This window comes from Myripristis murdjan, chromosome 3 (genome assembly GCF_902150065.1).
Source record: "Myripristis murdjan chromosome 3, fMyrMur1.1, whole genome shotgun sequence".
NCBI lineage: Eukaryota > Metazoa > Chordata > Actinopteri > Holocentriformes > Holocentridae > Myripristis > Myripristis murdjan.
This window is the reverse complement of record NC_043982.1, coordinates 19,540,569-19,551,864: the sequence shown is the minus strand read 5'-3', so window position 1 is coordinate 19,551,864 and position 11,296 is coordinate 19,540,569. Positions and strand designations below refer to the sequence as shown.

Below are 11,296 nucleotides of genomic sequence, written 5' to 3'. Positions count from 1 at the left end.
GATGTTGTTAAACTAACGTTTGTTTTACACAGCCAATTATCAGTTCCGTGGTTTAGGAATGGTGATTATAAGGTAGGTGTTTCAACCAAAAATTTAGATTTGAAAATCAAAGTATTTTGATTATATGCAGAGAAATTTTTAGTAGCCACTCATGATTGTTGCAATGTAAAATGTGGGTTAACTGTTGTGCATGGACTAAACATTCAAAATCACCAGTATGGTGCTTTAACTTTTTACCATGTGCTCCCTTGGTAAATCTCTGCGAAAGTGCTCTATAAACAGAGTTCCACCTGAAACCATGAAAAGTTCTTTATGAGGGCAGTCAAGGAACCCTATATGATTCCAGTTTGAGATTTTATTTCTAAGACAGTAACAAAATGGGTACTACATGAATTTCTTCACTTCCACTATAGATTTGTGAAGACTGAGGGAGGCACAAAATATCTTGACACTATCCTTTTTCTCTGGCAGAGTGCACATTGCCGCAGGGCGCCTTATTAAGGGATGTTTTGGAAAGATGTTTTGCAGAGTACATTTCAATTATTGACAGGCAGGGACTCAGCTGAGCCAAATCAAACCCAGAAATGAAAGTAGGCCTGACTGCGAATAGTCCAAACTGTGTTCAGTACGCATTCTTGCCTTTATTGGACAGACCAAAGTACAGAGAGATGGAAAATACAGAGAAGGGGGTGAGGGGGGTGTGGGGGATGGGTGACACGCAACAAAGATCCCAGACATGCATCCCAGACCCATGAGCCGCAGGGACCACCCATGCAGAATCTTTCTGACCAACAGGCAGTATGAGAGCTACAGTGACATATTGTTGCTGACTGACTAATTTTTCCAACATTGCATGAAGTGTGTTACCCTGTTAATTTATGGATAGCATTTCGCTGATGTCTAATCAATCAAACTGATAAACTACTTTCACACAGACATTTTTAGTGCACCGGTGTTGGAGAAAAAAAGCCTGCCTACTAAACAATTTTCAATTCACTCTACTGCAACTGCATACTGAGGCGTACAGGCATTATATGCAATTCAGAGCAAGTGAATTACAGCAGACTAAGACAAAATTTTCGATGCATGCTCTCCATCACCAAGCAGACTTGGGTCTCCCAGTGACAGTGGTATAAATACATAGAAAAATGTGATCCTAACAACATACAAGTTTGGTACACATTAATTCTCCATCAGAGAGTATTTATGTTTTCATTCAGTGTTTTAGCCTGTCTTTATCTTAGCCATGTTGATTCAGTCTATTCACACAGGACTTGTAGGAATATGTGGGGACCTCATGTCATTCTCGAATTACCCTCAAACCTCAGCATTTCATGAAATGCATTCGTACAGGATGATGAAATTTGCTGAAACCGCCAGTGCTTCGGATTGTATGAGGTCAAGATTTTACAATTCATCACTTTCAGATGTAGCAAAGCAAAACTTTAAAAGTTTGCACCGCACAAACCATTCAGAAACTTACGAGGTAGAATCCACTTCACTGTCTCCAGTTATCATGAGCTATCGTGTGCGCAGACGTAGAAAAACAAAACAAAACATATACCAGTAACAAATTACATTTGAAATTACCATGAATTCAACTAGCGTGGGATTAGCACTATCACGGGAACTGTGCTTTCACCAAAATACAAATACAAAATACAAAATAGTATATTTAATGTTAGCCCCATGTGAATAGAGTTTTCGACAATTTGTACACATATTACTGTAAATTTTGAGTTGATGCAACAATCTATAATGACAAAAGGCACAAAGAGGGATGGACAGCATTGCAGGCAAGTGGTTAGTGTGCATCTTTCCCCAGCGGATCATTAGGTGCTCAGCTCAGCATCAAGAAGGGCCCCTTTCCCTAACGTGGTGACTACATGGCAGGATATCTCATCAGATCACACAACAGAACAGTAACCAGTGCTCTCCGCACTGATGGGCCAATAAGGTGCTCAGTCAAGCAGGCAGTGTGCCACTCAACTCACACCCCAGATGCAGCCCAACTGTCAGTCCATTAACAGGAGATAGTGGCATGCTCAGTGATTAGGCTGGGTAATGGTGAGTGTGTACCCCAGGAGGCTGCGGTTGGTTGGTGGGGCGGCGCCTGAGCAAATTGACAAGCTCTCATTGCCACATCTGCAATGAGGAGTGATCCGGACTTGGCGTGTTCTCTCATCAGGACTGGAGTCATAGTCCTTAATCTCCCACTTCTCACATGTGATGGTGGCGGTGAGGATTAGAGTGAGAGATAGCGATTCATTTCCTGACTTTTGGCACAGCCGCTGTGGAAGCTCCAGGGGGACTGCAAAGCCTGCATTATGCTGGGGAGGCTCACAGAACCCAGCTGCTAATGAAATACGAGCTCCTCTGAGTTGATGTTCGCTTCTGGTGCGGGGGAGAGAGTTAGCAGGCAGAAATTGGGACTACGATACCTCTTCCTGGAATTAGTTGTGGCTTAGGAGGCTTGCCTGATTCCTGATTATGACCAATCGAATGACCAATTTATTTAACTGTTAAAAAACTAATACAGGAAAATAACGTTCACGAAAATATCTCTGTCCGCACAAGAATGCAAAAAGGCATAATGTTTTGAGATATGTGCAAAGATGCTAAGGAGAGCAATTTGTTGACATCCCAGAGAGCTAAAAATGCAATAAGTGCAAATGTAGTTAATGTGGTTAAAAATGTCTTAAAAATGCCCAAAACTGTAGGGAAAATGAAGTGGATTGATAAAAACAAGGGTGAGTCATTTATAGAGGACGAGGTTGAGCTCCTCCTAAAAGTGACAGATGATTACAAGTAATTGAAAATAACTGCATGATCAAAGCTGTACTTGTGTGAAGCATCCCTGCTGTGAGCATGTGCAAAGAAGCTAAATTGCGCTGCTGCCATCAGTTTGCAAATTGTTTCATTTTCCCTTGTCCACATAACAAAAGGGAAACAATGTTTTTGTGTGGACAGGAGGTTGAAAAATTTGTGTTTAAAAAAAGTGTCTGTGTGGACAAGCAACATCACTGTAAACGCAGCTGTCTGTGGCTCCTTAAGGGTTGAATTGACCTTATACTAACAATCAACATCTGCATACCATGTTATACATTACAAATACAAATTATATAAGAAATGAAACAGCTTTTCATTTTCTCAGAGTCATCAGAGTGGGCTACTGTATGCCCTTTTTATGAAAATTGTGTGGTATTTTTACAGCACAACACAGGTTAATGTTGCGTGTAAGGTTAAAAATGTTTAATGGAGCTATAAGTACCCTGTTATCACCTCAAGCAACAGACAAGGAAATGCAATGCAGTACAGTGCAAACAATTTGTAAAGCTTTGTTATTTTCAGTGACGATTTGTTTAAGCATATATTAATTTTGCTTGACTATATCTATGAGAACAGACAGAAAGCAGTAGCACTACATGGTTATACACATACTGCTTAGATGAACAACACATGCATAATCCAGCCATTAGTTCCATGGATGTTATTCCAAACTCACTGAATAAGACTGGGCAGTCAAGAGCTTGAAATGTGTGTGCAGAATTATCCAAAAAGAGATGGGACAGGACAAGACCAGCTTGGTTATTTGAAGCTGATCAGTACCTGTGAACCCCTGCTGGGGTGTCATTGTCATTGTGCACATTTACCCAAGTAAATGATTGCATAAGGACATCCTCAGAAAAAAAAAGATAAACTTGAAGTTTGGCATGATATTACAACAAAAATAACTTTATTATAGTGATTATAATAGTTATATAATATTATAATAGTTGCACACTCTAAAAGATATACCTTGTAATGACATCTGTATGTGTTTGGGTTCATCATATTGTGCTTAGCCATCTACAAGTGTTCAGGAACAATCGTACATCTACATGTGCACTGAAGATGGTTTTGAGAAATGCTTCTTAAGCTTAAGAAGCTTAGTAAAATTGATTCTATGAACCTCTTGGCCGTTATAGTCTTTCAGGAATTGTTTTTTTTTTTTTATTTCAAGAAGATGTTTTTTGTTCAAAAAGACAAGATCACTGGGTGCCCAGTATTACCTTAACACCATTCCATGTTGAAACGGTGTGCTTTGCTGGTACTGCTAAGTAAGATGACAGTCACATTTGTGTGTTGTTCCTGAAACTTTAACTGTAACTGATGTTGACATTGATTTTTCTTCCCTGGTGAAGATTCAGAAACCTGCAGTGGTCATTTGAGAGTACAACATTTGTATGTGAAGAAAATTTAGTGAGACATAGCAAATGAGAAAATATTTGGTGCACAAATAAAACGATCATCTCTAATTTGCATTTACTTTCCTTTGTATAATTGTGACTAATGTTATTTGCATGTAATTGAGCATCACAGATGTGAAGCTGCTGGGTTTCTGCTTTGGAAAGATATTTGTGTGTTGCAGTATCTCATCTTCAGGGTTTGGGATATGAGCTTCTCCAGCCTCATCTAAACTAAATATGGTGTTCAGATGTGGTATCACAATCTCAGCACTACTTTATCCTAAATAATATTGGAATACTAATTTACTCATAATAAATACACTCATTGTGTAACATGTCTAATATTGATTTGAGAAAAATATTTCCTATTTGCCACAATAAGTGGGATTCTTGTCCACTGGCTATTATCCACTAGCCCTCTGTTCACTCTCTCTCCTCATAACCTCTCCTCTATGATGGTTCTATGATTGTTCAGCAAGCCTCCAATAGATTTGATAACCATCTCTGTCTGTAACACACTTGTAGAAAGCGCTGTACTCCACACTATGATATGTCATGTAGGACCACTGGCATCCTCTCACCTTATACCTGCATGGCTAGTGGCAACTGGAGAGGGGGAGCAATATTATTCTCACAGGACAATGTAAACAAGGTGATGTCAAGATTATTAATAATCAGACAAGAAGGTGAGGGGAGTGTGCATGGTATTTCTGAAATAATGTAATTTTATTAATAATAAATAATTTCATTAATCCATTTTACTTTTTTTCTAGTATACTATATCTAGAGTTCAGCAATGAGCAAAACAAGAAGGACCATCCTTTCCATCCTGTAAAGCCCCTTGAGACAAATTTGTAATTTGTGATTCAGGGATATATAAATAAATAAAATTGAACTGAATTGAATTCCATCCTGTGTGAATAAAACTATGCACACAGATTTTATGCTTATGACCGAAAGAGAGCCAGAGTTTTGATTCATGTAAAATTAATGCATAAATCAAAAACATCTCAGTGTAATCCATGCTTATTTAAACTATAAATGGTTGAAATAAAACTTTTGTATCTCGCATGTCATCAGGGTAGAAATTCCTTTGCCAATATTTTCCAAATTTAGAATACCTTGAACTTTAGTCTTTTAAAATGTAGCCGAGAGCAAGACATTCATATACGAGAGGCACACACAGACAAAAATTCTGTGCAACTTGATTAAAAATTTATTTAGAGGCAGCACAGGAGGTAGCCTAAACATACCAGACATTTTGCAGAGCCCTCCTCAGAGAGGGCTGTTTTTCTTCCTTCGTGTGCTCCCCTATTTGCATGTCTTGTACTACCACCTCCTATAGGGATTGCACTGTAACCTGATACTTGTTCATCACCTTTTGTGTCTAGACTGTGAAGATGTATACTAATTGGACATACATATGCGATTTCTGAGATGTCCTTTTAGCACACTAAGATTTACATTACTGTCCACACCTAATTGTATTGTACTTTATGCTTTCAGGGGTAACAAAGAGGCTGAGAAGTTTCTGCTATTGTCTTACAGTAAAAAGGAGGCGGGTTTGATTCCTTGCCCTTTCACCATTGAGTTAGCTTGTTCATGCTGTTTCAGGTGCTCTGTTTTTCTCCCACATCCCAAAGTCATGCAAGTCAGGTGGACTGGAAACTACAAATTGCCCATATGGGTGAAGGTGAGCATGAGTGATTGTCTGTCTAGCTGCTCTGTGATGGACTCGTGGCCTGTCCAGGCTGTTTCTCTGCCTTCCGCCCAATGCATCCTCATCATGACCCTGAATAGAAGTAATTGGGTAACAAAATGACTGAAGGGATTCATCCCGAAAGTAACTGTACAAAGAGATAGAAGATAAATACAAGGGTATTTTTATAACAGGGCCCCAGGTTTTCAATATACCAACCACAGGTTTTACTTGCTCTGATGCTGTATTGTCCAGCCCCTCAGGCAGTCCCCTCCTCCCAGGTCTCGCCTTCTGTTCACCAGTACTCTGTTTGCCTCCCACTCCAGGCGCAACAATGGGCTGCCAACTGCTCCATTCCCCCCCATCTCCTACGGTACCTTCCTGTGTTGGATGGAGGCCCAGTGTTCCCAAGCTTAAATAATGTGCATCTCTCTCTTGCATCCCTACCTCAGAAAGAAGAGCAGACTCCTCACCTGGAGACTGAAGAGTCCTTTCAGTCTGCTCCATTCAGGCATGCTCCCGCCCTGTCTGCTGTTTTATTTACCAGCCCCTTCAATTATTCAGGACAATTTAGCTGTGCTTCAGTCAGCTGGCGAAAATGACGAGCAATATTATAAGCCAGGCTGCCCTTGACTTCTGAAAACCTGATGAATAATACGCCGTAAGAGGAATTAATCTCTTTAAATAAATGTTAGTGCAATTCATTTGAAGCCTGCACTGTGACCCAGAATTTGAAAAACAAAAACATCTCAGGGTGGCTACTCTTTGTCATGGCACGGCTACTGCATCCTGAAGACAAAGCACAGGCCAAGCAGGGGCATTGTTTGCTCATTGAGAAAGCTTACATTCCAGCACATGAGAGTGGACTGGGCTGCAGGGAAAAATGTGAAAAATGGGACTCTACATTTTATCAGCTGAATTTGTCTGTGTTCATTATGGCTCCTTTATAGCCCTAACTAATTAATATGGTGTAAGGTGTGCGCTCTTACAGAAGGAGCTCATCGTCTTGGGTTCATCAGCTTTATTTTATATCCTTTCATCCTGATGTTGTTAGAAATGCATGACTTGGGATTATATGCATAATTCAACCCCATCCCTTTCATTATTCCAGGTAAAAAATGAATTCTTTATTACATGCCTTCCAGCTTTGAAACGCAAATCTCCTCCCCAAACAGTTGAGATGTACTGCATGGTCCCATTTCCTTAAAACCTGTCTCCCAGGGAAGCTGTTAAAGAGGCAGCACTCTCCATCTGTCACCCAGCGCGAGCAGAGCTGAAGAATTCCTTGGTGGTGATTGTGCCTTGATAAATATGTCATCAGCTGTCCATCCCTCCCTTGCCTGCCATCCAATTTATTTTGCTTCTAATTGATTATTCGCTCTTCCGCACCAAGTGAGTTTAATATTACATTTTGGGATTTTGCAGCGTGGTGCGTGTGAAACCCCTATTCACTCTGCGGTAGCTCACAACTGTGACTCATAGACAAACTCTTGGAAGCATCACTAACGGAAGTGCCACTGACCTCATTTCCTCACTCCAGTAGTCAAATGCAAAATTTTACACTTTGACCACCACCATCAACATCACCAGTGCCATGCCTATCCTTACATCTTATCAGTGAGTTCTTTAACTCCTGGTCCTTTTTACTCCAAGTAGCCCAACCCCCCAGTACAACTGCGGGTTCAACAGGGCTGCAGTCTGCTGTCAAACACACTGTCTACTATAAATAGCCTTCTAGCCAACCTCCTAGCTTTGTGGGTCACTGACTGCCTCATATCGATCTTTGGAAATTACAGGGAATAAAAACACCTTTGCCAAGACAGTGTGTGTTTCTGTCCTCAGTGACGAAGTTGACCTTAAAGTAATGCCACGTGGATGAAGCTGGGTGGAATGGGACACCAGTGTCATCCTTTCTGATTTAAAGCCCCTCCTTTAGATTGATTTATTCTGCAGTAAAAGCATATTCTCCCTCGGCTGCCCAGCAGTCCCCTCTAACAGCTTGGGTATGGTTCCATGGAGTGGCACTCCCAAGGGTGTGCTGATAGCAGGCTGAAGGCCAGGCATGAGAAAATTTTACTTGTCCAATCAAATGGCGAGGGGTAAGGCACCAACCGCCTGACCTCCGCAATATCATGGTGGATCATAATTTTCCACGCAGGTGTAAAGCGCTGAGCTGGTGAAAAGTTCTGAACACACAGTGGTCCTTTGTGTCTGGGTGTAATAGGATTGGCTGCACTGAATATATCATGGTAATCTGCGAACAGAAAGAAATGTGATTGATGCAATCTTCTTAGGGTCCCTCTTCAGGTTGAGAGACAGGCTCTCTTTGCCACCAAGCACCAAGATGAGCTTCCCCTGTTTCTTTCATTCATCTCTCATTGTCACAAAAGACAGCCAAACTCCCACGGAGAATTACATGCCCCAGAACTGGAGTTGTTTCCCTTCAGCCCTCTGGTAACATAGAGGAGAGTAAGCATTTTGTTCTTTTCATTGCTATCACTTTTCTGACTACTACAGCAGCCATTACCGTGGAGCCTGCTGATGTTGGGTCTTTGTGGGAATTTCAGCACTTAAAGAAAATGTAAAACAAGGTATTTGGACATACTCTGAGATTTGCATCTGAGAGTGGCATATCTCAAAATATGTTTGGTCGATTGCCACCAAATAAATTTGGTGACTTCAATTATGTTGCCCAGAGGATGAAACCTGGCAGTTTTGGTGACACTATGCTCTTCCTTCAAGTGGCATCATCAGGGCCAGCAAGGCACATGTGTTTGAGACGTCATGCTTGTTTTAACAAAATCAGCCAACATTTTGCTGTCATAGTTAATATAAGACAAGACCTAACCATTTTCTTTTTTATCAGTATTTTTTTTTTTTAAGAACATGAAATGTCTAAGCCAGCTTTTGAAGCTTTGTGTGATATAATGAGTGGGTGTAATGGCCTTGTGAGAAGATAAACCATCAAAGTGGTCGAGTAACAGTGATTACAGTTTTGTCTTACATAGCTGCTGAGAAGCTCTGTGCCCCTCTTTTTCTCACAGTGTTGTTTTTTCACTACAGCACAGTACTTCAGATGCATGCACACTGTATGAGACCATCTGCTTCAAAAGGCTCTCTTATTTCTCTCCCTCTTCTCTTGCAGTATCTTTTATCCCCTTTACTGAATTAATGCAGCTCTTCCACACAGTGCAGACTGAAGCGGCAACATCTGTTGGTTGAAGGCTGCCTGGCCACTGGTTCAAGAACAAGTGGATGCATGCAGAAAGCGTCCGCTAACAGCTGGCCGTTATAAACTGAGAAAACTTTGATAAAAACATCAGTACAGAAATGATATGAATCCTCAAAGCATTTACCTAAAAAGTGCCAACAAACAGCATATGTTATATAAGCTTATCTTTTTCTCTTAAGCTCTGATTGAAGTCAACCACAATAAAAGTACTATATGATAAATTGGCAAGTGATGCCACAGTTAGGTGTATGATGTTCGAGAGGGGAGGGGAAGAAGTGGGTACCTTTTGAAATGGGAATACAGCTCTCTGCTTTTGGCAGGCAATGTGTGGACTGAGTAAGTCCTCCTGGCACACTTAGAGAAGCTTCTTCTTACTTGGCTGTTGTATTCAAATAAGATATTATTTTGCTGTGATGGTTAGTCAACATCTACATCACCCAAAGGTCACAAACCAATTCAAGCGAGGATTGTTTAGAGGCTTTTTAGGTTAAGAGGCTGACTGGCGATGGCTATAGAAAATGCAGGTCTTGAGGACCACTGATGGAAAATTGAGAGAGTGGGAAGGCCCTCCGACAAGATGCTTCCACACGAAAACATGAATAACAGATTTGGGCTTGCAATGGATTTCATGTTCACCATCTATATCTGTATTCTATTGCCTGAATTCACAGAGTCAGAAAATGCTATAAATGCACATGGCATCAGTGCTATCAATGCAAATTTTGAAGGCCTTAATCAGTGCAAGAATTACTTTACAAAATGTCAAGAAATGCAGAGTACTATATTTCTTGTTGCACTTTGCAGGCCTTTGATTTTGAATGCAAATAGAAGCATGACAGGACTGAATTGAGTTTATTTAGATGAAACATTCACTGACAGACAATGGTGGAGTATAGAAAAGTTTTGAGGCCCATGGGACTGAAAACTGCAGCACAAGCCGGTACTCCAGCACAACTCGTGACTGTCAGAACAATTTGTGCGCTTCCCTTCACTCATAACTCTCTTAGATGGAGACAATTGAAGAAAAGATGGACCCATCTATATGGATTGCCATCTCCATTTTTTTATTTGACTTAATGTGTATTCATAAATATTCTATTGGACCAAAACACTTTTCCAACAGTAAACACTGCATCATGTAGAAGGTGTTTTCATAGATGAAAAAAAAAAAAAGTTGCTTCTCCAGTCACTGGAGGAGCTCGGCTATAAACTACAGAAGAAATCCCAGATCTGGGCCTCTGAACCAAATGGAAATGTATTCTCACAAGGTGTGTATGATGTGAGGAGCAGTGGGGTGTGGGAATCAGAGGAGATTATGAGAGTTGCTTGCCTTATCATCCTGTGTTTACAAGGAGAGAGGGAGTCGTTTGTGTTCTGTCCAATGAAGGACATCAAAACTGACAACAGAATAGATTGACAACCTAGCTAACTACTAGCTAACTACTACTTGATTTACCTTGAACTATTGCCCAGAACACTATTAAAGAATAATAAATTTGCAAAACAAGGCCAAACTCCCATGAATAGCTAGTGAAGGTATCTGGAAAAATGCACTTTCTCTACAACCTCACAAAAAGTTAGTCTCTAATGTCCAGAAATGTTAAGAGCTATGTCTGCAACCACATGGTGACCTTGGATTGAACCCTGCAAAAGCCTTTTTGCTTGAATTTCATCTTCTCCTTGTCTGTCTCAGCTTTCCTTCTGTCTTAATAAAGGGGAAAAAAAGATGAAAAGATTTCCAAATGTCTTATGTGCACTCAACATCACCTCATGGTGAATTTTTTGCATCCAATCTACTTTTCTGACAGATCAATTCAGCGAGCTGAAAGAGCTGTGCCCTTGATGTTCAATGGGCACCGACAACGAATGGGACATCTTTGCGACTTCATGTCTGTATTACCAGGATGTTAACATCATTACAGAGGCGTGAACTGAAAAGGGCAGTTTTGCCCTCAAGATGCACTGGCCCGATAACAGCCCCATTAGATGTGGATCTAATGACATGAAAATGTGGCAGTGAGCTCATGGATGGCGTTGCCTGATGTGACAGTGTACAAGTGCAAGCAGTCCCATGCTTACAGTACACTGAGTTTAAAACTGCATGCCATAATCAGAGATGTGGATGATGGTGGTGTT

General features: G+C 40.8%; 1 protein-coding gene across 1 annotated transcript in view; it reads right to left on the bottom strand.

Moving 5' to 3' along the window:
- The window catches only part of chst8 (carbohydrate (N-acetylgalactosamine 4-0) sulfotransferase 8), a 154,362-nt gene that overhangs the window by 42,938 nt on the left and 100,128 nt on the right, over nucleotides 1-11,296 (bottom strand). The window lies entirely within an intron of this gene.